The sequence below is a fragment of the Lemur catta genome, chromosome X, assembly GCF_020740605.2.
Source record: "Lemur catta isolate mLemCat1 chromosome X, mLemCat1.pri, whole genome shotgun sequence".
Taxonomy (NCBI): domain Eukaryota; kingdom Metazoa; phylum Chordata; class Mammalia; order Primates; family Lemuridae; genus Lemur; species Lemur catta.
This window is the reverse complement of record NC_059155.1, coordinates 61,187,927-61,215,331: the sequence shown is the minus strand read 5'-3', so window position 1 is coordinate 61,215,331 and position 27,405 is coordinate 61,187,927. Positions and strand designations below refer to the sequence as shown.

General features: G+C 38.8%; 1 long non-coding RNA gene across 1 annotated transcript; it reads right to left on the bottom strand.

Annotated features, from left to right (window-relative positions):
- Positions 1–4,460: 4,460 nt before the first annotated feature.
- On the bottom strand, positions 4,461–26,666 carry LOC123628528. Its single transcript, XR_006731686.1, has 3 exons — positions 26,549–26,666; positions 25,230–25,395; positions 4,461–4,479 (listed from the first exon to the last, which is right to left on the bottom strand). It is a non-coding gene; the product is annotated as an uncharacterized LOC123628528 (long non-coding RNA).
- Positions 26,667–27,405: the final 739 nt, after the last annotated feature.

The following is a 27,405-nucleotide window of genomic DNA, read 5'->3' as shown; positions in this document are numbered from 1 at the left end:
AACAGATACCTAAAATGTAAAAGAGGCTTTAGAACGGCATAATGGGTAGAGGCTGACAGAATTTGGAGAAGCAAGCTAGAAAAAAAGGCCTGAATTGAGTATTAAAGGTGACTTTGGTGAGGGATTGGGAGAGTTGTAGAGAGAGCCTCAGTCATTTTACAGATTATCTAAGTGGTTGTGATCACAATGCTGGTAGAAATATAAACAGTAAAGGTCATTCTTAAGAGGTCTTAGACAGAAATGAGGAATATCTTACTGGAAACTGGAGAAAAAGACTTATTACAAAATAGCAAAGAACTTCACTGAATTGTGCCCGTGTCCTAGCTAATAATTTATGGAAGGCAAAATTTAAGAATGATGAAGTAGGATATTTGGCAGTACAATTCTCTAAGCAATGTGTTCAGGGTTCTCTTAACTGCTCATAGTGAAATTCGAGGAAACATTAAAGATGGAATTTAAAATCAAAAGGGAAGCAGAATTTAAAGATTTTGAAAATTGTCAGCCTGGCTGGGTTGTAAAAGCATGTTTGGAAGAAAACGCCAAGGGTGTGGCCAAGTGACTGTTTGCTAAGGAGATTAGTATGGATAGAGTGCCTGTGCCTGAGGGACGTCAGCATTTGCTGCCCAGTACTGCCTGCTCTCTGTGCCACATGCAGCACTCCTCGGGCACCCCAGCTGTGTGTGGCTCAAGTAGCCCCAGGTGTGGCTAGTGCCACTGCTCTAGAAGATACAGGTTGTAAACCTTGGCAGTGGCGTGTTATGCCAACCCTGCAGTCAGAGTGCAAGAGCTGGAGAAGCATAGCTAACTCCACCTAGATTTCAGAGGATGCTCCGGAGAGCCCTGGGACTGAAGCAGAGAACTGCCACAAGGGTGGGGACACAAGAGAGTCCCTACTAGGGCAATGCCCAGCACAGCTGTTGGGGCAGGGCTGCCCCTGAGACTCCAAAACTGCAGAACCACTGGAGTGCAACCCCAGCCTGGGAGAACTGTGTGAGCTGCACCCAGCAAAGACATAGGGGTGAGGCCCCCCAGGGTTTTAGGGGCCCCAGTCCCACCCCAGTATATCAGGAAGATTATTCTCAAGCCTTGAGATTTAATAGTTTGCCTTGATGAGTTTTGGACTTACTTGGGACCTGTTACTCCTTTCTTCCTTCCTATTGGAAATAGACATCTTGGAATGAAAATCACTCTCCTATGGTTGTCCCACCATTGTGTTCTGGAAGTGTGTTACTTATTTGACCTTACAGGTTCACAGCTGGAAAGAAACTTGCCTCAGAATGAATCTTACCTTGAGTCTCACCCGTATCTTGATGTATGTGAGACTCTGGGCAGTAGACTTTTGAGGTGGTGCTGGAACAAGTTAGGACTTTCCGGTTTACTGAGATGAAATGAATATATTTCCTATACAAGGAAGACACGAAATTGGGGGGGGGGGTGTCAGGGGTGGAATACTATGGCCTAAATGTGTCCCCCAAAATTCATATATTGACATTTAATTGTCAGTGTGATAGTATTCAAAGGTGGGGCTTTTTTAAAGAGGTGATTAAGTCATGAGAACTCTGCCCTCATGGATGGGATTAGGGCTCAAGGGCTCGATGGAGTGGGTGCTCTCTCTTCTGCTCTGCCCTTATGTGAGACACAGCATTCGTCTCTTTTGGTCCTGTTATCATGTGACATAGCAAGAAGGCCCAAACGTTGAGTGCCAGCACCCCAATCTTGGACTTCCCAGCCTCCAGAACTGTGAGAAAATAAATTACTTTTCTTTATACATTACCCGGTCTCAGGTAATTAGTCATAGCAGCACAAATGCACTAAGACAGTGATCAACTCAGCCTCCAGAGGGCAAGGAGTGGGGTTGAAAGTCCCAACCGTCTAATCATGCCTTGGTCTTATAACTGGCCCCCCCATCCTGAAGCTATCCAGGGACCCCCAGCCACCATTCACCTCATTAATGTACAGAAGACACGCATCACTCGAAAGATTTCAAGGGTCTTAGAAACTCTGGTGTCAGGAACCAAGGACTAAGATCAAATATAACAAAAGGTCCTCCTATTACTTCTATTACTCAGAAAACTAAAAGAGGATTAGGAGTTCTGGGCCAGGAACTGGGGGCAAAGACCAAACATATATTTCATTATTGTATCATCACAACCTTCCATCTTGCTTTGGGGATCGATCCAATATGGGTACATCGGACTTGAGAGGGAAATGAAAACCTGTCCATGGAACTAGGGAGTTCTTTACACCTGGTGCCACTGTTACACCTTCTCATTTAATGATAGGCAAAAGAACTCAAAAGAGCATCAGAAGTACAGGAGTGGAGATGGGAGACTGGCCCTTTTTGTTAAATATAACCATGCTGCACAGAGCACTTAATACTCCTCAAAGGCTGTCAAAAACCTCAAGTGGAATGACTTTCTCTTCTCAGGATACAAAAGCCAGTAGGGCTCAGGTACAGAATGGATGATTGACTGGTGGGTAAGAAGCCAAAAGACACACACACACACACAAAAAAAGGCACAATCTTTTAAAAGTTCCAAGTCATTAGCTTTTATTTTTAGTGAATTCAGCATGGGGTGACAAAAGCACATCATATCACTACTATTGACTACTACATACAGGCATTATTCTTGCATTCTTTATATTCATTTTCTACTCTAAGTCTGTTAATCCATATTAATTTAAAATGATTTCTTACCAAAAATCTCCAATTCATATAACCAAGAGATAGATTCTCCTTTAAAAGTTTTATTGAGAATTTAACAGTCTAAATTGCTAAATTTTTATTATGGAGTTCATTTACCAAGAGCAGGCAAAACATTGTGTAGAACACCTTTATTTTCCAGAAGCTATTTCCATTCTCTTCTTCCTTTTCTCTTGCAAACTGGAGTTCTTTAAATCTTTATAAGTTCTCTGTCATTGCATAAGAAACCTACCATTTTTCCCATTTCATAAAAGACAGTTAACAGTGGTAAAAAAAAAAAAATCCAGTTCGCCTAATTTGAGTTAACTTTCAGGGAGCAGATGATGGATGGGATTTGGGGGCAGAGTGAGAGATTCAGATTCCAGTAAGATGGAGGGTCATTCATAAAAGTTATGAGGCTGCGGTGAAGGGAGAACAAAAAATAAACTGGGTTCCTGCAGGTGGGTGACAAGACAGAATGAGGAGGAATGGTAAGATAGCAAAGCAGTGTAATTAGACCTGTGGCTCCTATGCCTTCTCATAATAATCATGAATATAACAAAAAATAATTAATAATATATAAGTGATCAATCTGTGAGAGTTGAAGCAGGGGGAAGAAAGGATGACATTAGACCTTGTCCCTGGGTTGATTCAGTTTACTAGGCAGGAGTGTGAAACCAATTGGGTGAAATTATAATAAAACCATTCTTTACAAGTCATCCGCTTTCTTGGGGTCCTTTCTCTGCACTCTATCCAATGATAAACTGCGCTGGTTAAATGCCTCCTGGAAAATGATTATTCAGAAACATTACAGGTGTAGGTGAAGCACTGGTGAGATGGCCAATGGAGAACACATTTCCAGGTAGCCTGAAACCCAGCAGACAATGTAGCTGTTGCCTAACAAACACAGAAATCTACATTGTGTGCTAGGTTCATGCCACAGACCCGGATGTTTGGCCTGCAGGTCATACCCACATACTATTTCAACATAATTACCTGCTACACTCAAGATTGCAAAATTGATATTTGTCTTTTCTACTCCAAGAAAAAGACAACCAGAAGTAAGAATTGCTGGGATTTAGATATGGCAAATGAAATTTCCTTAACCAAGTGTATCATCAAGTTGTCCTTATTTAATCACCATGTTGTATTGAAAATGCCACCTAAAAGTCAAGGGATGAGAAAGGTAGATGGGTGGGTGGATGGATATGTAGGTAAATAAATAGGTAGGTAGGTAGATGGGTGGTTGGTTAAGTAGGTAGGCAGGGAGATATCGAATAGACCTCATTCATGAACCTTGATGGCTCCCAAACCCCAGCTAATAGTGGAGAACACCCTAGAACTTGATTTCGTGTGTGCGCACCCACACACGTGTGTGTAAGAGAGAATGAGGTAAAGCTTCCATTATTAAGGACCGCCCAGTAACCTTGCTCAGGACAGTGTAACTGAAGATAGAAGATGCCATCAGAGACCCAGTAGCCAGATGTAGCTACTGATTACTAAATACAGGACCTACACTGGCTACTGAGCCATTGAGGGTACCTACACCTTCTGACAGCTGGACGATCCTTGGCCTTCTAGGGAGGGACTCTGCAGAAAGAAAGAGAAGATGTTAATTCTGGAAACTAATGTGCAATCAATCAAGACATTTCAATTGTGTATTTTCTTTGGGTTATAAACTCACGTTGACAATAATCCTATGTACGCAGTTTTAAACAACATCTAGATTTATTTACTTACTCAACAAATACTGATTGAGTGATATTAAATAAGGTGCCAGATATTCTTCTCAGGTGCTGGAGATGCAAAGAGAAATGAAAAAGATCAGAATCCCTGCACTTCTAGAGTATACACAATTCCTTGTGAGAATATCTTCAATTGATTATTTGGTATGTCCTCTCATGGAACTTTAAAAGTCTAAGATTTAAGATAAGGGTAGGGAAAAACGGGGGTGCGGGGGAAAAAATCCTCAATAGATATGTATGGTCTCATTTCGTAGAGTAATGAAACACTTAAGAGGAATGCTATTTTAACTAAGGTGGTCAGGGAAAGCCTCACTGAGGGCCCGACATTTGAGTGGATTGGAGGAGGAGGATCGTGCACATACCTGGGGTGGGAAGGACACCACAGGGAGAGGCAAGAGTCGGAACAAAGGCACCAAAGCAGGAAAAAGCCTGTTGTCTTGGATAAGGTGTTCTTATAATAGCACATGACCACATGGTCAATTATTTTCTAATTTTAGGATTATTCTAGGACAGAAATGACTATGCAACTTTGCTTCAAGTACATGTCTTAGAATCCTACCTTAGAAGAAAGGCTATACTTAGAACTTTAAATTAGTACAATTTGATTGGACATGCACCTGGATCACAGAATGACACCCACATATTTATTGCCAAGAGAGAAGTGGCTTTTTAAAAAAAAAATGTGTTAGCCGTACGAAAAGATAACTAGCTTTCTGGAAGCTCTAAATATACACATATCTAGGGAATGATTTAACTATTTAATCACATATGCCTCATTTTAAGAGGCAAGTCACTTGCCAAGTTACAATAATAGTACTTGACCAGCATGGTTAGCTCTTGACGGAAGGATAAGAATGGAATTTACAAGGTGAGGCAGGTTTTTTGTTTGATTGGTTACATTTTTTTCTTTTTAAATAAAATTAAAACCAAATCCAATCTATGAAGTATATTTTGGCATTGCCTATAAACCAGAGTATGCATACAGAAGCGGGGGAAAAGACCATTTGTACAGGTTTGGCTAAATCTTACTCTCAATGTAAAATAAAGCATTTATGGAACACACAAACTTACATTTCATGACCCACTAAAGCTAACTGTTCATAACTCTACTTTTATGAATAAGACTAACAATTAAAGTGAGGCAAGGGTTTACTGTGGTTAGTTTCAATGCCAAAACCCAAAGGATTATCTTTTGTAAATCTTGGTCCATATTTAGATATGAAAAATGGTATTTTTAAATTCTCAAAGCATGCCCTATCTATCCTCCAAATCTTACTCAATTTAAAGAACTAAAGTTAGTTAAGGAGGTCTTTTGCCCCTTCTTTTATCTAGGTAATACAAATAGCAAAAACTATAAATAAAATTTTGTTAAAGGTTAGTGTCAAGCACGAAACCAATAATATACATTTCCTTAAGTATATCAAAAACAAAGAATAGAATATATAGAATATAAAATAGCATAGAATATTAAGCAATAAAAGAAATAGGGTCAAAGTAGAACTGCCGGGTTATATAATTCTGTTATCTGACAATTAAGAGGACAACTAAGCTCCAAGGGTGGGTGATACAACCATAACCAAGGTACTTGGTGCTCAAGTCCTGTTCACAGTGCAAACAAAATAAAAACACGAATAAACAAAGACCCCATCCATTCTGGCTAAAGATCATTTATTTGAGGTATGGGAAAGAGTTTAAAGGGAGGAAAAGACTGATTAAAAGTTAAGCCTGCCACCTGCTGTTGGAAAGCTTGTTTTGAACTGACATAAAGACCATTTCTTGAAATGTTAACCCAGAATTTGAAGAATACTATTTGAAGAGCTTATACTCTTCAAACAGGGGCAATATATACACCAAACCAAGAAGTAAAAGACCCACTGATGTTTAAAGCCAAGCTGACAGGTATAAAATGACATTCACATCAAAGTTTCACTAGAAATGAAAGAAATGCTGCTTCATGGGCCATTCAACTAAAGGAAGAGTAGAATTTCCCTTTTAAAGTGATTTCAAGATTATAGTTTTTAGAAAGAAATTTTGATCCTAAGGACTGTATGTGGAAGTAAATGAAGAGGGATGAACAATTTGTCAGAATGCTAAATTTACCAAGTCAAAATTGTCCAAATGACTTTTTTAAACTCAAAGTGAAAGAATCAATGCTTTTATGAATAAAGGAACTTCTGAATGCTTTCCGGTTCCATGATTTTCTATAATCCCACCAAGTTTGGCCCCACATGCCTCCCTCCCTGGATCTCCAACCATGTTACTTCACTTTAGTGCATATACCAGTGGCCTTCTGTAACTAAATAGGAATATAGTCAAATTCCATCATAATCATATTTACAGATTTGACAGAGCATAAGCCAGTCCACTACTCAAAGTCAGAGTTTACTTTAGAAGTGAACAAAAACTACCTCCCACAGGGTAGATTTCACGTTAAGTGTTCTTACCTGCCCCCCCCCAACAAAAAAACCTCAGAAGACTTTAGAAAGTGCTGTATATACATCTACTACCTTGATTGTGATGGTATCACAGGTGTTTGTATATATCCAAACTCAAATTGTCCACATGAAATATGTACAGTTTTTTGTTTATTAATTACACTTAAATAAAGCTTTTTTTTTTTTAAACTGCCTCCCACATGGTTACGAACAAAAAGTCTGATTAACTCTAACTATAGAACAGGAAAAGAAATGCACGCATGTACGCACAATGTGCCACGGGCTGAAATTATGCTAGAGGAGAAACCAACCTTTTAAATGCAGGTGTCTAATTAAAGTACGTTCTTATAGTTCTTATAAACTTGGATTCCTTCTGTGTTACGTTAGAGCACTTGAGCCAGGATATCACCATAACCAGGCACGTGGTTGCAGCCCGTCCAGCTCTTGCATACCTGAGATCCTGTGACTACATTGACCAAAAACATTTATACCAGCTGATGGTCACTTGATTCTCACATCTCTCTATTTAGTAAATTGCTCTGCAAGTCAACCTGAAGATTGAGGTGAAAGTTTTCTGGGACGTTCCTGCTCGAGACATTTTTTTTAATAGACATTCCCTGGCAGATAATTCTAGTCTGAACAGGCCTGGGAAGGGACTGGGTTGGCACAAGATCCTAAAACAAGCTTCTAAAGGTGAAACCACTCAGAGCCCATAAAGACAGACTCAGATTGTTTTTTTAAAAACAGTATTTAGCAATTAAGTGCATGTCTTTAATCCTTCTCAATGAAAACCAAAATTTTTAAAAATAATCATTGGATGAGGACAGGAATCATTTTACTCACTGCAAACACTCAGAGGAAAAGGATAGTTTTAATCTAAGTAACAAACAGCCTCTTTATGGACAAGTTTCAGAAAGTAATTGCCCTAAATCCATGTGCATATATCTCTCTTTGTCCCCTTCCCCGCACTCTGGAAGAAACCCCTAAGGCATTCTCTTCATACAATGTCAGCAGTGTGCAAGGATGGTGAGGAATTCTTGTCATTTATCAAAAAAATAAATAATTTGCATTCCATCTATAGGTAAAAAAATAAGGGTATCAAAATATAGTAAGTGTTTTCTGAACCTATAAATAATAGAAAAACCAGTCAGTTCTCCCAAGAATTCATGACTTAGATTTACTTAATCACAATTAACCCATTACTATACTATTATTGAGGTCTTTCTATATATTTGGTCTCCTTTCTAAGCCTTATGCTATTTTCTAAAGGTATCAACCTCACACATGCCTAATATTACAGGTTTCCTTTATACAAATCTCTACCAAGCCTCTGCTTTTGCCACTGTACGGAACTCCAATGTTCTTACGGTACAATATTCTTTGTGTGGTCTCTTCCTTGTCTTCCTTGACTCTTCCCATCAAGTTTCACTCAGCTCAGATGGACTGAGGTAGGAGCAAAATATCTGGCCTCTGCACACTGCCTGCCCAGCTCTCTCTGCCAAGCCTGGCTCAAAGAGACTCTTCCAGGATGCTAACAGGCCTTCCTGGATTTCTCTGGGAAGCTCCCGGTTCATTCAGTGTGTGTCTCGGCCCGAAACGCAAGTTATAAACATTGTTCTTTGTTTATTTGCTCAGAAGTGTGTCTCCCTATGAGAATGTGAGATCTGTGAGGTTAAGAATCAAGTTTTATTATTTTGAGATTCTCAAGGTATCAGCATATAGACTGGATCATAGTCTCACATTTCTTTATTCGACCAATATTTACAAAAGATGACTATGATCCAGTGTACTACTGGTCAATTAAAGAAATGTGAGTGAATAGATAGTAAAATGCCTGGCACCTATACCAATACACTTCAAAAAACAGTGAGAGAATATCTCTATTCGGTAAAAAGCTTATATTTCTTTGTCCTTTAAACATTTCTTGCCTTCCATCTTAGTTTTATGGTACTTTTCTGTAAGATTTGTGGAGGCTTATACAATCAAGCTATTTGTAAAGGAATATATGTTCCTTTAACAGAAATATGGGCTAGCGAAAGCATTCTTAGAGTGAACATTTATATACAATCATAGGCTTGTAGCACAGAAGAGTCCTAGGGCTCAGGAAGGCTATCCTAACCTCCTTCATTTCATGCAACAAGGAAATAAGATCTACACTGATGAAATGAAAGAAGTCAGACAACTAGTGGAGCAGAAAGAGAACACCCTTGTGTGTGATTTCTTTTGCTTGGGATGGTTATAAAATGAGCTATGTTGTAATCCAATGAGGACTCTTCCAAAAACCATAGAAGTCTACCAAAAGCTCAACCATATTGGGTATCAATTATTATGAGTTCTATGGTAGTATATCAATTTTTTAAATTAAGTGGTTTATATAAATCCTCACACCACAAAGGAGAAGGGAAGACAGCTAACAAGATATATGAAGATTTGGAAGGACTAATAAAAATGACTTTAAAATGAAGACAGGCTAACTGTATGTATCATATCCAAAGATACTATCTGAGGGTGAAAACATAAATTCTACTTATTTAAGCAAGAGAAAATGGGAAAGTTAATTGAGATTTTTAAAGAAGCAGTGCTCTAAAATGTGTTCAATGAAGGGAAACGGGAGAATTAGATATTTTTGTAATTCTAGAGAATGGAAGAAAAATAGCAATATAAAGACCTAACCTTCAAGTCAAGTATTTCCTCCCAGAGTGGTTGCCACACAGTGGACATGTGACCAGTTCTTCAGCTGGTCATAAGGAAACCAAAAGTGTTTTGGTGGAAATAACTCAATAGAAACAAAGAGCCATGCAGTCTTGATGGCAGTATTCTATGCTTTCTTCTCTCCTTGTTGGTTAATACTGGACTGTACTTATGCTGACAGTGGGAAGTTTTTGACAATGTATGGCCAGCTCTACAGAGCAAATTTAAGTATTTATAGAGGAACACTATCAATATAATTAAATATCAGATTTAAAATTAGGATCCAAAAAAATAACAAAAAGGGAAACAGCAAAAGATCAAGCACTCAGATTACAACTGGAGATAGCAGCATAGTCTGGAATGTGTAAGGGAAGAGGGCTCTCCCCCTCCCCACTGCAAGTGAGATCAAACAAGGAGGATAAGTGTCAGTCAATGCATGCAAAGAGAAAAGGGGTATAGAGAAGCCCAACATCCAGGCACTCATCCATGAGGCAATCAGATGGAGAAAACCAGAAAGTGTGGAAGGGAAGGATGCAGGAGTAACTCTTGGGAGTTTAAAAAATTACAGTTAGAAAAGGTGAGCATCCAGAGACCAAGAGCAAGGGAAGATTATTCATAGGCTTCGGCAAAGTCAAGAGATGAAGGAAGGAAGTCTTTGTTCCTGTGTGGGGCGAGGGGAGCAGTAGCAGCAAAGTATCACTAGGTTGAAAGGGGAAATAACAGAAACTAAACTGCTGTTTATATTGATGGTAAGTAACACAGGGGCAATGTCGTTCCTCTTTCTATCAGTAAAGACAGAGGTCAAGAAAAGTACTTGGCACTAAAGGATGGTATAATCTTGAAGGGACTGCCTTGAGGACCAGAGAATGTGTATACGTGTGTGTGGAGGGGGCACCTAAGTAAGGGACTATGAATGGAAATGTGCTATGGGAGTAATCTGCAGTCAAAAAGGAATAGCAGAACTCTCTCGTGTAAAGAAAATGACAGAGCACAAGGAGCTCAAAAATGAAGGGTAGCCCTCAACTTCTAATAAGAACACACTAGAATTAAGTCGGCAATGCTGGAAGAGCAGGGAGCCTCAGAACCATAAGATGGAGCTTTCCTGAGGTAGCCAGCCCATGGATTGCCTAAATGCCCTATACAGATGTGACTAGCCAAGAATGATCCCAATTTACCTAGGTCCAGAATCACCTGATCCCATTTCTGACTCAATGGGGCTGACACCACGTTTGTCCTCCTGCTTCACATTCCTAGCTAGCAGGTATTTCTCATGGACAATCACTATTCATTATTATGTTTTCTCTCCTATAAGCCCAATTCTGACTATCAAACTTTCTGTAATCTGGAGAACAAAGACTATTCATTTCATGCTGAGACATCAAATTTGTCCTACCACTGGGATCACTAATAGTAAATGCAAGCCCTGCACTGACAGGAGAGAGCTGTTGTGTATGTTACCACTTTTCTTTCATAGCTGCCCCTATGAAAGCCAGGATGGGCCATGGAATTAGGGATGGAATAAATTAGAACACTTATTTTCCAGGGCAGATTTAGAGGATTTGGTGAAAAACAAAACAAAAAAATAAGGCTTCCCTTAAACTGTCATCCTTAGACAAAATGTTATCCTCTTTGCACTTCCATATTATTATATTCCCTGGTTTTCTAAGGCTAAAATAACATCTGAGCAAGTATTTAAGCCATGAATAAAAAGTTTAGAAAATGGAACTCTCTAGAGCCAGTCAAGAAAATAAGTCACATTTTCCTTTAGAAGTGCCACAGGGGACAGACAGAAAACTCTTAGGAAAATTGTCATTTTACCCCCAAAGTGCGTTCTTCAGAGCATTCAACCAGGACTTGACCCACAAAAAAAATAGTTCTTTGACTCCATTAAATCTGGGCAATGTATGTGTACCATATGTCCCTCTTAAAAGTTCCAACACAAATATGAAAGGTTCTGAGAAGTCCTGCAGAAAAGAAACCTATTTTGATGTTGTTCAATCTAGCTTTCCCTAAACTCACTCGACAGCAGAATTCTTTTCCTGCCTCCTAAAAAGGTGTTTTGTGAAATGCTGTCTCAGAGAGTACCGAAGGCTGTAACTGGTTCCCATGCAGAGTTTATCACATACACTGGGGAGAAGCTTGAGTGGCAACAGATCCATAAGAAATTCTCCCGAGGCAGCTGCCCCTAAACCAGGAATAAGAAGAGGGATGGCAAAGAACGAAGGCCGCTGAAAGTGACAGTGTGATGAGGTGAGATGTGCAGGTGATGCAATCGAGGAAAGGAGGGTACCAGGCACACGCCAACATTGTTGGCTATGTAAACCTCAATGGCACCTGCCTTTAGCTCTGTTTTCTTAGTCACCGGGACCTAAGTATCTTTTAAAGAAGAATTTAAAATAATCCCGTGCACAGGATTTGTTGTGCAACTTTCCAACTTTGAAGGAAGTCACAGAGTGACTAATGGAATTAAACTGCCGTGGTTTCCCTGTTGAGTTTACAAAGCCATTCACTCACTACTGTGTCATCAGTAACCCAGACAAGATGAGGGTGGTCACAAAGTAACATCAACACCTGTAGGGTATATGGGGCTGCCCAGTTTCCATGGCTCTAGCACATGTGAGGGTCAAAGATTCTTTGAGCCTTACAACAACCTTGGGAAGCTAGTGGCTGTGTTATTACCCATTTACAGATGGGGAAACTGAGGATTAGAGGGGACCATTGCCTTGAACACCTCGTATACAAATAAAAGGGACTCTAGTAAATGCCTGAAAAATTGATGAGCCAACAGTCTTGGCTAAATACTCAATGACAAGAGTTTGGGGAAGCAGCAAGTTATAGCAGGGATAACGGTGACCTCTGAGCAAGAAGATGGGTGCGCTGTGGTCCAGGCGAGTAGCTTGGCTTGTCTGAGTCTCAGTTTGCTCCCAAAGCAAATGAGGACAATACTGACCCTTATCCATAACAAGACCATGGAGAGGATTACACAGCATGAGGTTCGTGAAAGTACTTTATAGTTAATAATTCTGTATCATATCCCTGAAATTTTCCAAGAGATCTGAAATGTTCTCACCACAAAAAATAGATGTGAGGTCACACATATGCTAATTAGCTTGATTGTGGCAAAAATTTCATATGTGTGTGTGTGTATATATATATATATATCTCAAAATACGTTATATGCTGTGAATATATAGCCGTCAATTAAACCTCAATAAATCTGAGAAAAAAACCAAATGTGCTCTACAAATATAAAAACAATGGTAGAAGCTGATGCCGGGCATTTCTATGTCTTATCTTTGCAATCTGAATCCAGCTTCAGTTGCCTTAGCCACAGAGCACGTCGAGTGCTACACTCGTTATGTTTAACTGCAAATCCTTAGAAACCAGGCAGCCAGCTAGGCAGCTGGCCCCACAGTACTGGAAAAGATACTTCCTGAACCACTTGTTTAAATTATCTTGTAAAACAGGTGAAACTAAAGAGATCATATTAATTATCTTCACCATTTACTTTGGTTTGTCATCTGTACTACAAAGTTATATTTCTATCCCCAAACCAGTAAAAGTCCATCAGGTTTTTCCCCCCCAAGAAATGTTAATTTTTATTTTGCCAAATGAAGGCGTTTTTAAACCTTCCATCTACTATAATGATTTTTATAATTAAGTTTTTTTTAATTGAGGAATAACTGACCTGATAAATAAATAAATAAATACATGTAGTTTGTTTGTTTGTTTGTTTGTTTGTTTATTTATTTATTTATTTATTTATTTATTTATTCTTTTGAGACAGAGTCTCGCTCTGTTGCCTGGGCTAGAGTGAGTGCCGTGGCGTCAGCCTAGCTCACAGCAACCTCAAACTCCTGGGCTCAAGCAATCCTCCTGCCTCAGCCTCCCGAGTAGCTGGGACTACAGGCATGCGCCACCATGCCCGGCTAATGTTTTCTACATATATTTTTACTTGGCCAGATAATTTCTTTCTATTTTTAGTACAGACGGAGTCTCGCTCTTGCTGAGGCTGGTCTCGAACTCCTGACCTCGAGCGATCCACCCGCCTCAGCCTCCCAGAGTGCTAGGATTACAGGCTTGAGCCACCTCGCCCGGCCAACTACATATATTTAAAGTATACAGTTTGAGACGTTTTGACACGCGTGTATGTGTATATACCCATGAAATCATCATCACAATCAAGACAGTGAAACTATCCACCAGCCCCAAAGTTTACTCATGCCTTTTTGTAGTCCCTTTCTCTTCCTCCCTATCTTCCCCCACCCCAGGCAACCACTGGTCTGCTGTCAGTATAGATTTCTTTGCATTTTCTACAATTACTTACATAAATGGAATCATACAATATGTACCCTCATGGATGAGGGTCATCCATGTTATTGAAAGTATGAATAGTTCACTCCTTTTCATTATTGAGTAGTATCCATCAGACACACCACAATCTGTTTATCCATTTACCTCTTGATAGACATCAGGGTTATTTCCATCCAGTTTTTAGCTATTACTAATAAAACTGCTATGAATATTCATGTATAAATCTTCATGTGAACACACAGGCTTTGTTTTCTCTAGGAGTAGAATGACTGAATCATATAGTAGGTTACATTTGACACATCTGTACCATTTTACATTTCTACTCATATGTACAGGAGTTCTAGATCCTCCACATCCTCGCCAACACTTAGTATGGTTGGCCTTTTAAATTTTAACCATTCAAACAGATGTGTAGTGAAATCTCACTGTGATTCTGATTTGTGTTTCCCTAATGACTAATGATGTTGAACATCTTTTCATGTGCCTACCTGTCATTTGTGGATCTTCTTAAGTGAACTATCTGTTCAAATAGCTGGCCCATTTTTTAAATTTTGTTATTTGTTTTCATATTACTGAAAATGCCATCACTTTTAATGCCTGGTGCAAGACTGGTAACTAAGAATTGCATTGAAATTTTACAACTCACAGCACCCAAGAGGATAAAAACTTCAAAGATTATTTTTTAAAACCTGTGCTAAACTATTCTCTAAATGTTATGACAAACTTCAAATTCTTTTAAAGCTTGGAAAGGATTGTTATATTTTATCAGTATTTGTCAAACTTGTGCCCACATTCAAAAACTGATGAAGGCCAAAACCTCTATCACATTTTTTGTGCAAACAGTAGCAGATAAAAATGTGATTTGCAAACATGAAGATGAACTCCCCTTTAAGATCTGTGGAGATGGCTAGATTTGAGGGCAGCAAGAGGCTTTGCTTTGAGGAAAAGCAGGCCCGGTTCTGTTGTGTAGAGCCATCGGTCTCGCAGCTCAATTGTTACAGTTGATGTGGGTTTCCTTTTAGATGCCTGGAAAATGACTCTGCTGACCACATCCACATTCTGAAATACTTTTTGAGAACTTGTAACCAAACTGCAGGAACTGACTCATTTTGCAGTGCCCAGCCACCACACAATCGTTCCAGAATAGACTCAAGTCAAAGGGAGAAACATCAAGGTCTTAGAATGCAGGCAGAAAGTTGTCAAGTTATATGGGGGGAGATAAGGGGGAAATCCCAGAGCACATGGGGCACAACGGCTCAAGCTCCAGGAGACCAAAGCTGTGACCTGCCTTAGAGGAACGACCAAACAAAACATTACTTCATGGACCATCCATGTGTTTCCCTCAAAGTAAGAAGTCAGAGGCTGGTAGAAAATGAATCTCAAAGCCTATCATTACACCTAGAAAGTGGATTCAGTAGAGATGTATGCAGGAAGATTTGAGGAAGATGGTTATCTTGAAAGTCCACTCCTGAATTCCTCATTATATCCAGCATATCTAGGATGTCAGGAAGAACTGGGGTTGACACCCGTGCTTAGGATCAGAAATTCACTGGCTCCCCTGGTGCTCCCCTACATCCCTCCCTGATCCATTTCTACATCTCTCTCTCAACTCCAAATGTGGCTCATCCAAGGAGGTCAGTTTCCTCATGATGTCCCAACTCTCTCCCTCCCTCGATGCAGAGTTCCTACCTAAGCGGAGGGCGGAAAGAAGCAAATTAGGCCCTCCTCCACACAACATTCTATGTTCCCAAATTACTCATTTCTACTCCCCGCAAGTGAAACCAATTCAGTCAGTCAGTTTCAGCCAGAGGCAGTGAGGAAATCCGGTCCAGTTGAACGAAACTATAAATGACAAAAACCAATAACTTTTCTGCAGGTGGGTCCCTTCGTAAAAGAGTATGAGGGTCAACCCAAATATATCACTAACTAATAGAAAGTTAGACTAGGTGATAAGAATTAGGTATAAAGTCTCCAGTGGTATTTCAGGTAAGATAAACCTAGACAACACCTATAAATGGCTGCCAAGCCCCTTCTAAGCTCTATATGTTGTCACAGTAATGATATGTATATACATTTTGTATCTGTTCTCACCCATGCCATGTCTCTTAACATGTAAACTCCCATATAACGGAAATTGTACATCCCATATATAAAAAGTAGGACTTTTAGTATCAGATTATAATACTAAAAGAAAAGACAAGGGGCTGCAATCCATGCACAGAAATCAACTCTACTTTTAAGAGACTGTGAATTTTTTTTTTTTTTTTTTTTTTTTGCGAAGTGTTTTTAACACAACTTTAAAAGAGAAAAGGTACATACAATTCCAGGCAACTGCCTTTATTTTTCCATGCTCTCTTTTTGCCTCCAATTATAAAACGAGTACTGGCATGACTTTCTAACCTGTATCACATGATAAATTTTCATACAGAATTTTAAGAGGAAACTTAACAACTGACTGAACATAAAACTAAAGATTACAAAAAAGGAAACATTTTTAACATACAGAAATTACTTGAAATCCATTCAGTTCAAAATTCTAAACTGCTTTTTATTGAGTACAAAATTAGCAAAGAAGTATCCCATGGAAGATGAAGTTTTTGGAAAATATACATTGAATCCAAACATTCCACTGCTAGACACTCAGGTACCTCACACACCTCTCTAAGGAGATGTGATACGAAGAATTACTCACTTGGGGCTTTTGAGCTGAATTTGTGCTTCATCTAGTTCAACTGTATCTTTATCAAGGTTTTCGTACCATAACGATTTAAATTACAAAAGTAGCATGTTTACTGGAAGAAGAGCCCTACGCAGCTTGTATACGCTCTAGTAATGAGACACAAGGGGCCCAACTCTGCAGGATCCCTACAGGAATCACCTACAATCCTCCCCTCTAGCTAACATTTCCTACCTCCCAGAAGCTATGGCCAATAGGGTCCTACATGATTTACACACAAACCTTGCTCTCACCTCCGCTACAGTTATCGTTTTATTCTCTCTGCCTGGAATCCCCTTCCTCCAGATACCCCCTTGGCCGACTCCTCACTGGCTTCACAACATCACAGAGGCATTGTCAACCCAGGATAAAATAGCTCTATGCTGGACCCCCAGGCACTCCCTGTCTGACCTGGTTTTATTTTTCTCCGTGGCATTTACTGACACCTGGCATATACTTATGAGTTCCACCACTGTCAGTCTACCTCCAACCATGTCAGCAGGGACTTTGTTCACTGCTGTTTTCTCAGACCCCGACCACTGTCTGGCACATGGCAGGCGTACAATACATCTTTATAACATGAACATTTTCCATGTGCTATCTCAGCCCATTGTTCTGCTACACACTTATGAAGTCTAGTTGGCACCTGAGACCATTTCCGATAGTCTCACTTCATCAAAAGTCCACACGTTTCAAGGGCTAGGTGGAAAGGAGCTGTAGGAAAATGATCCATTCCCCAGCATTAAGAGAAATTGTGTAAGGCTGGGGGGTGAAAGAACAGTTTCTCCATAATCTCCCTGCTATCCATGCACAGAAGGTAGAAATTCACTGTCTTTACCACCTAACTTGTCCTGAGCAGTACTTATTTGATCTCACTTAGAGAGAAGAGCTCCGAGACACTGAGGCATCCTTTTAGAGTGTGGGTGACTTTGCTTTTGTTTTCTAATCCACATTAACATTTTCTTCCATTGGGCCATTATATACCTACTAATGATGGAGACCTCACATCTCATACTGGAAGACAAAGCATTTTCATTCCCTTTGCTGCTGTGGTAAAAACTTGTTTCACAAAACACACAGATGCAGTCAGTCTGTGCCATTAAAAAGAATTTGAAGCATGGTGACAAGTAACTTTTGAAGGGTTAGTAGTATAAACCCACTCATTTTCATGTCCCCCAAAAGAAAGAGCATGTCTCATTTTCTACAACTTTACTTAGAGATAATGCTTCCAGAAACTCCTAAGAAATTTGATTGAGGACACAGCAGGACTTCTCCATCATTAAAAAGAAAGAAAGAAAAGCCATTTCTCTGCATTATTTTTCCCTCGTAAGCATTTTCTCCCCTCACTTTAAAAAAGAAAACTGGCTGCCAAAGAAAGATGCCTAAAAGACTTTTCTGAGTGTCAGCCTGTGAAATGTGACTTGTCTCCAATAAAAGATATAGTCATTGAGGTGAAAGGAACAGAGAGTGGGTTTATAGCTACTCATGTTCCTCCCCCTAATGGACTCTCATCCCATCCTTTCTTTCGCCTGTCTACAGGTAGGTGTTCAAAGAGGTATGTGAGAATATGGATGGATGAATGAATGAATAAACATATGAAAGAATGAAGGCAGGCATGATCAGTATACCCTCCTATAACCAGGCTCACTCCAAGGCCATGAGATTTTTTTTTTTTTTAAACAGATTCCCAAGCACTCTGAACCCATGGGCTAGGATAACCTGCCCTCACCTAAGTCAAATTCTCCGCCTACATTTGAAAAGGGTGCAAATTCTCCGTGTGAAATCCCTTTCTCATATTCTGAAAATTAACTCCTCACCCAAATATAAGGTTTTATGCACAGAGATGGCTTCTCCTACTTCTTTACTAGAAGTTTTGGCCCTATAGAAAAAGCATCCAGAACTAGATGAAGAAGAGAAATATTAGTAAATACAGATTCTTACTCATTTTCCTTGTCTATGGATTAATTCTGTACCAGAGAGAAAAAAGAATCTTCAGGAAGGTTGATGAAAATGCATCCCTAGGACCCAGATGCTAACATACTTTTCCCTCCTGCTCCCATTTTCAAGTGAAAACATTAGAGGGGAAAAAAAAAAACAGGGGAAGTTACATGAGTAAATTTGTTAGTGCATGAGATCAACTGAAAACAAGGAATTCCCCTCCTGGACTTCAGTGGCCTAATTAAAACTCATAAAACACAAATGACTAAGACTGCTCCCATTGACTTGTGAAATAAGAAGTAGTTAATTTTGTATTTCAATATTGAGAGGGCCAGGCCTGGAAGACGTGACACTTTGTAGATTAGAAATGAGAAGGCTACTTCTGTGACTCTCAGGTTTAGTCAACCTCTTATTCTGTTTTTCTGCCCCAAGTACATATATTTACGATCTGTACTGGAAACCATACTTATCTACGACATGGGCATGATAACTGCAGGCAGAACACTTAAAATAGTGCCTGCCCAGAACACAGTATAAATGACAGCCACCATCATCACTGTTTTGCTTAATTTTATATGAAAAAAGTCATATAACTGAGAATGGATGCTCAGGCGTTAGGACTCAACTAAACAAGTCTGTTTCTGAAAGAATTTGGTAAGGGAATGCTAGTGTGTTCAGCATGTGCTTCATACATGTTATCTCACACAACACGCCTCTGCACTAGTTCTGATGCTCCATGCTCTGAGGCTTAGGAAAATAAATGAAGTGGCTACTCAGCTAGTAAGAGACAAAGTGAGCTTAAAGGACAAGTCTACTTATTTCCAAAGCCTACGCTTCTTAGGAAGTAAACACTTCAATGGATGCTGTGAACAGGCACTTTCTTGGAGTCATGGGAACCGCTGTCACATACTTGATACTCCCTGGGAAATGTCTGAAGGTTTGGAGAGTTGTTTCAGGTATTCAGAGCTTTGCCAGCTGCCTGCAAAGTTAGTCTGGGTCTGTACAAATTTACTCTGTTTCTCTCAATTTTAAGAGCTCTAGTTTCACCTCATATATCACACAAATCCTAACTGAGGAAAAAAAAAAAAATCAATGAATTTTCCCTTAAAACATCTTTTATCCCTCTCCTTTTAGGAAAGGCAGGAAAACTAAGCTTTCTTCCAATAATACCACCAACAACGGCTTTCAATAGAATAGGTGCCCTTCAGGGGAATTAAGCTCCTCCCTGGCAGAAAGGGAAGATCCTTTAAAAAATAAAACCTTAGCTGGCTCTTCATAATCAATGACTCCATCCTCTACCTTAAAGTTACACTGCTTTTATAAAAATCATTACTTTACTAGATTACACATTTAAAAGAAAATGACTAGAAAAATGTCAATTGTTATATTGTCTTACAAACGCATATTAAATTCAACTTTTATATGCATATAATCTGTTCCTTTCAGAATTAATCCCAAGAAAAATCAACTTTCATCATGTATTTACATAACCAGATTGTTTACAGTTAATAATTTATGTGTATTTTTTTACTTTATGTTTTATATTATCCTAAATACTTTGAAATGTTTAACACAAATTAGAATAAATATAGGATTGAAACAATAGGTTACAGTGGAGAATTTTAACCAATTTGAGCCAGGAAAAGTCCAAGATTAAATCATTTACATTCTTTAATATGTCTGTTTTTGTATTGATTTTTATTTATTTTTCAAAGGAAAAAGGTAGCAAGTAAGTGGGTTTGGGGTGTTTTAGCTGAAATAACTGTTATATACAGTTCCCCACTTCTCTATCTAAATTGAAAGTAGTTCATAAAATACAGATGTTTACTTTGAATGTTCTCCTTAGTAATTTAAAATCTTCCCGATTTTAAAAAAATCCAATGAGTATATTCAAATTTGGTTCATTTTCCCCTCCGAAATGAAGACATCCATTCTCCAAATTCCATTACACTCAAAATCATTTAAAAAAGAAATTCTCATAGCTATGAATATAAAAATGATAACAGTAAGAAAACTTCAAATAAACTTTCATTTATTTACAGCAGTCTGAGATTAATAGGAGGGAATGAGTTTGAAGATGGGAGATCCAAGATAAATACATTTAGGGCCTTTAAATTTGTTCAAAGGTAACAATAATACTACTGCTAGTGTTTGACTAAAATTGTCAGACAGAGACAAGTGCTAACAAAGAAAATAAGCAGAGAAGAGGGATAGGAAAGACTATCACTTTGGAATTTTTTTTATTCCTAGAAATATATGGGGATTGGAGAGACACCTTATTATCTGTTTTTGAGAAGTGCTGTTATAAAGTATCCTTTTGTGTGAAATCATGAAGTCACACAGCTCAAGTTCCACAGGCTGCCAGATTGCTCCCAAGTGGACTTACTGTGTCCCCGTGTTACTCCCATGCCAGGGAGCTCCAAGGTGACCCATGGTCTCTTTAGAACCCACACCTCCTCCTGCTGGGTAAGGGGCCCCAAAAATGTCTATAAAAAGACTTTTCCCACTATTCAATAAAATTTCCTTGGTGTTAAGGAAAGAGTTATTGTCTATGTCTTAATTTTTCAAGATGGAAAAGTCAGGCTGATTCACTGACGGACATCACATTGGGAAGCTTGTGAAGAGATTAAAAGTCAAACTCCCACACTCCTGTCCAGGAGAACCTGTTACAAGCATTCTACAACAGCCCCTGGTAATGACCATGGTGGTATCATCATCAGCTTTTGATGACATGAGGCACAGGGTGACCAAGAATAAAGTAGCTGAAACGCCCCTCTGACTCAGTCAAGAGTTCCAGTGCCAAGTCTCCAGGCCAGTCTCCAGGTCTGTCTCCAGGGTTCTCCTACCTGAATCAGGCTCATTAAGAGCAGCCTGTGGCTAGACTGCTTGCTTTCCAATCTTGGCTCCACTACTTCCTGCCTGTGTCACTTTGGGCAAATTGCTTCACCTCTCTGTCCATCAGTTTCCCCATGTAAGATGGGGATAACAAACATATTTGGCTATACATAGCTTTTGTGAGTTAAAGAAGTTAATACAAGTAAATCATTTTATACCAAAACACATCTACTGAGTACCTACTATGTACTATGTGCCAGGCACTGTTCTTAGATGCCAATGATTTATTTATAGCAGTATCTGACCTAAGAGCTCAAAGTATGTCAGTAATTAGAAATCCACAGACCCTTACCCACCACTCAGATTGTTATTATTTGTTATTTTATAAAGGTAATAGGGTGACTATTCTACATAGTATATAAAACTCCAAGAGAGTTATACAGTATTCCATGATGAAATACATTAATATTTCTACAGTAAAACATAATGATTCATACTTAGTGAGCTAAATAGAACTGTAACTAGCCTCACATAAGGTCAGGATTTGTTACCCATTTTTACATTAAAATCTTTTGATTTTCAGAGCTTTTTGAATTTCAGAAAAGATGGTCAACCTGTATTTATTAAGTAAGGGGCAAAACCCACTGATATTTTCTTTTCCTTTCTATCTTTTGGAGGTGCCAGTGACCAAATAAACAGTCAAAACCATTTAGGAGTAAGAAACAGGAAGTCCTTTGGGCATGGAAAATCCACAACTGCATAATTCAGCTATGTCAAATATTAATCTATATAATCCCCTTTCTCCTCAAACACAGTGTTCCATAGATTCTCGGTCAATGAATTCACTTCCACAAACAACAGGTCTTAAACAATCTTCACGAATTTTTAAAGTACTTTTGGATATAAGATAAAATACTTAACCTTTATCATGATTTTAATAGTACAATCTTGTCTTTCCCATAGGAAAAAAAGACAAAAACTATTAAATGACACATGAACAATTGGTTTAAAAACATGTGCCTTAAAAGAACACAGTATCCTCTATAGTCAGCCTGGGGGAAATGAATAAATGTTATGCCAAAGTGGTAAACCATCCTGCTACCAAAGGAATTTTCTCCACATTGCATTTTAAGGAAATATTCACAGCTCTTGAAGAGCTATACAATAACTGGTTCAAGATGTTCTCACTGCTGGTCAGTACTGAATAAAAGATTTCCAAGACCCCGTGGAAACAGGCTTCTCCCACCTCTTTATTGCTCCCATGTGTTGTTATTTATCTTCCCAAACTTTTCTGACCCCTTTCCATTTATTTTATATTGGAGTATTGCTTTGTTCAAGACCCATGTTTACCACTCCCATGGCAATCCCGTACACAAAGACAAGTCAGGAAGACATGAAACGAACGGAGATACTGATGTTGCTTCATGGTTTTTCCCCTTCTCATTATCCTCCTACTCAATGAGACTGTAGTGGGAGGTCTGAATGACATTTCCAAACCGAGAATTTAAAGCTACATTTCAACACCCAAGTACTCAGTTGTCATAGGAACAACACTGTGGGGCTTATCTGGGCTCTAACAAACAGCCACTTGTTTCGCTAGTGATTAAAGCTTCCCCTTCAAATCAAATATATACACACATACATATACAGATCTCAAAAGAAATTTTAATTGGGCAAAATTTTTATATATCACACCAAAAATTTAAGGAACAAGCCTAAGGGGAAAGCATTTATATTCCTGAACATGCAAATATCAAATACTATTTGAGGGAAATTATTTTGAGGTCTGTCACTTGACCGATTCCCTTCAGCACAGTCTGCTGTTTTACATACCCACAAAGACAAAGACATATGCATGTTACTATCTTTTAACAGAGAATACAAAAATGCTAATAATCTCAATGACCCCCAGGGAGAATTCAGGCCAGGCTATGTTATTCATTTTACATGTACTTTTAAAAATTAATAAATTGAGACCAGGGAACAGCAAACAGAATTGAAAACATGAAGTTCTCAAATAATTCTTCTGGGATATACTTTCTAGCATTTACTGTTCCAGCCTGCTTCTATCACATTTTTGTCATTCAAAACAACGGTTTCTAAATGGATGAGGAAAACCTGAAAATTACAAAGAGGCTTTTCTCCATCAAGCATGGCAGTATTTAGCCAGATTATTAAGTAAATCATGTTTCGCCCAAGTATTTACATGAAATACAGAGCTGAAAACACAAGCAAGCAGTTGAACATAAATTACCCATAAATATCTTAACACTTTGTTGCCATTTTTCTGTCTTCAAGATTCTAAAACCTATAAATTTGCCTTAATTAAGTCAAATGACTTGTGATATTCGCAAGTTTGTATCACCAATTTCCTGATTTATTGGAGGACCTGCCCTTAACAGCCATGCTTATCTTGCCTTTTTATCTATTTGTTTGAAAATAAATACTCATACAGAGTGTTAAGAGCTAATAGTCTGAGAAAATGACCTTTGAAGTTCTCCAAGTATATAAAAGGGGAAAAAAGATGAATTAACAGATCCGCTAGATTCATCTCCCTCCCCTCCACCCTCATCCCACTCCATTGCCAGCAGAAAGAAACTGCAGCACTGCAATCCTGTTTTGTTATACATTTTCCCTTTCGAGCCAAGGATTTTAAGATTTCTCAAGTAACAGAATGGGAACCAAAAATCAGAAAAGTAAATTCAACTTTTAATTTGGCTTAAGGTATTTAAAAGGAGAGAAATAACATTACGTCCTATGTACCCTAAAACTTGTAATTCTGTTAATAACAGTTTTAATTTTTATATATATTCACATTTACAAATAAATGGAGATCATCAAAATTACCTATATAAGAGCTAGCAGTTAAAAGAACAAAATATTTTTTCCATATGATTCTATAAGTAGACATCACATGATTGCTGCTATTGACCAATAAGAAACTGGTAAAAGCAGGTAGCCACCCACCATTCTAATATTCTTTTTTTATTCTATTAAACCTTTTCGGCACGATCATTAAGAAGCCAGATCAATAAATCTGACATTCATGCCTAATATAAAATTATATTACCTTACAAGTCATCAATAAGAACCTATTGTACTTAATACATAGGTATTCAAGTAAACAGGTAAACATAGAGGCAAGCTCAGATTCAAGATTTAAAAATTGAATGTTAAGGTTTCAGAGAAATAGATAGGCAGACACACGCACACCAAACCAGTAAGAACTGCTAATCATGATCTCTCAAAATGTAATGGGCCATATAAATAGAAATAACCACCCTTTTGCTGTACTAATGTAATCAAATAGAACAACCTTAAAATTCATGATACAAATGTAAAAAACCTATTTACCATCATAATGTGCCCTTCACAATCAGGATGAAATATTTTCTGGTGCACTACTTGAACTTTCATTTCATGAAGTTCTAACTAAATACTTGACACCCTGGAGTAGAGGGAGGGAAAGGAGGGCAAGTTGACTAATTCTAAAAGCATCCCTTCAAATTTCGTACATGCTATTCAGACTAAATGGAAATCTACATCCATGGAAAATTAATGCCGCAATTCTACTGAACAGCCCATTCTGATTTTATACTTCCACCCACTAAAAAGGAAAAAAGAAAAAGAAAACCAAAATCTAGTTGTATTACATATGTCTGGCTAAACTGATAACACTCAGCTCATTTTTGTTAATTACCTGCCTGCTTTTTCGCCTTTATGCTATATTCTTTGAGCTGCTCTTTTTTAGAATTCCTCGTTCTGTTTATGTGTTCTCTATTCAACACAGTTGTTAAGGGTCTGTGAACAATTTTGCAATTCCCACACACACATATGATATCTATTAGGGAGCAATGCCACTTTTCACTTACCAATTCTGGATGAAGCAGTATTTCCTGGTGACAGAATGCTGCTGCTTCCGTTCGCTAAAACTCCCTCTTCGCAGCTTGATAAATCTGATTATAAAACGTCTTTGTTCCAGATCACACGAGGCGCTTTTCCTACAAAAGTTTTTGAAGAGTTATCTGCACTTCGTTCCTGTGACAAAACGAATCAAAACAAGGGGCAGAGGGGGAACACAGAGTAAGTCCACACAAGTTCCTGGCAAAGATTTTCAGCCGCATTTTTCTGAGTTTAATCAGTAACCTATGTTAAAGTGACAGTTACCAGTTCAGGAAGCCAGAGTTTGATCAAGTCGGCCACAACCAGTTTGAGTGCCTTCCACTGGTGTGCAGACCCCCAAGAAGGCAGTCACTTGGTCATCTATCACATGTGGCTGAATCACTGGGCAGACCCCCACCCCCATACCCCACCCTTACTGAGCAGCAGCCCAGGCAGGAGAAGTGGCCAGACTCCCGACCCAGGACCTCTTATAGGGACCCGCCAATTAGCTGCTGACCAATCGCAACCAGCACCTAGTACCTAAGTCACATGACAGGGCAGTCCCTATGACTGCAGGATTTCTGAATTACTGGGGTTACACAAAGGACACTCATTCAGGAAAAGAGAAAAAAAGCCATAAGCCGAAACAGAAAACGCCCCGGCAGCGACAACTCCAGCTTTAAAACAGGGAACACCCCAGCCTCACACAGTCAGAGAAAGAGCCACAACCAAGCCAGGATGGAAATCAGAAGAATGTCTGGCACATATTAAAAAATAATCCCAAAGCAGAGGCAGAGTTTACAGACCCACTTCAGCTATAAATCTACTACTCTTCCTTCAAATTCCTCTATAGTCTCCCCAATAATTTTACATTCTAAGCTTTTATATTTTAGAAAGCTCCAGTGAGCCTCTGCAAAACTGCTGTAGGAAAATGTGCAAGACATATGAGCCTCTCTCCCCATCCCCTGGAAATACCCCTAAAGAAGATTCAAATCTGCCATGAAAAGGTTCTTTAATTAAATATATTTCTTTTAAAATAGTTGGATAAAGTAGGCAAAATTAAACGTCGGAACAAATTTGTATTGTAACTACCAAATCATTCTTCCCCCCTGACGCACACAATCATTTTAAACTATCTAAAATCAAGAACATTCTTGTTAAGTAAATGAGCCCACTTAGTGATCTAGCTACCAATTTACTTTTATTCTAATGCCCCCAATTTCTCTCTTAAATACCTTTTATGTCCTAGGAAGAAATTCAACTGTGAACACCCCTACCAATTTCTCTGACCTCCAAAACTGGTACTTACAAATGTTCCTTGTTTCGATCTGTTGGTTCTTCTCCCCCTCCCCCGACATTTGAGGTCAAAACATTGGCTCCGCTTCATCCTTCAAACCTAAAGGCCCTATTTTAATCACGCAAGGCTTCAACAGCTCCTTCTCCCAGGAAAGCCCAGAACACTGTGCTGCTTGCCATTCCCAATTTATGGAAGGAAGTGTACGTCAAACAAACCAGGTGATGACTCAGACTGCCTCCCCCAGCTACGCTTTCCCTAGAACGGGAGGGTAGTGTAAGTGCAGCCCATTTGGATGTGACTCAGTTTTATTAGACTGGTGGTTGTAGTTGATCTGACAGGCTCACATTTTCAATAACTTGTACATTTAAGGATCAGAACACATGTTCTAATTGGTTTCAAAGAATAGGATCATGTAAACAAGAAAGTCGCAAGATTATTTTTAAGGTATGACAAGGCTCTGGTTCTGTACCCTGATATTTACATTTCCAGAATTGTGCATTGAAAATTTTACAACTGAGGCAACCAAACATTTGCGTTCACACAAGAGCAATAAACAGATTTTATATGTTCAGGTTTACTTGAGGTCTTTACCATGAGGAACTCAGATTCTTTCCATCCTGAGGACTCAAGTTTATGTCTCTAAGTCTGGGGCCCATGTGGCAGGTTCTTCAGGAAGTGGTCAGAGCCATGTTGCAGCTTTCACTTTTGCATTTACTGCAATTTGCACTCTAACCTGGGCAACTCACACACAAGCACATACACAATATAACCGCATCACCAAAAAATCTGTACAGTCCTTTAATCCCAATCTGTCTAAAAGCTGCAAAATAAAAAACTTGAAAACCATCAAATGTCATCTGTGAAAATTC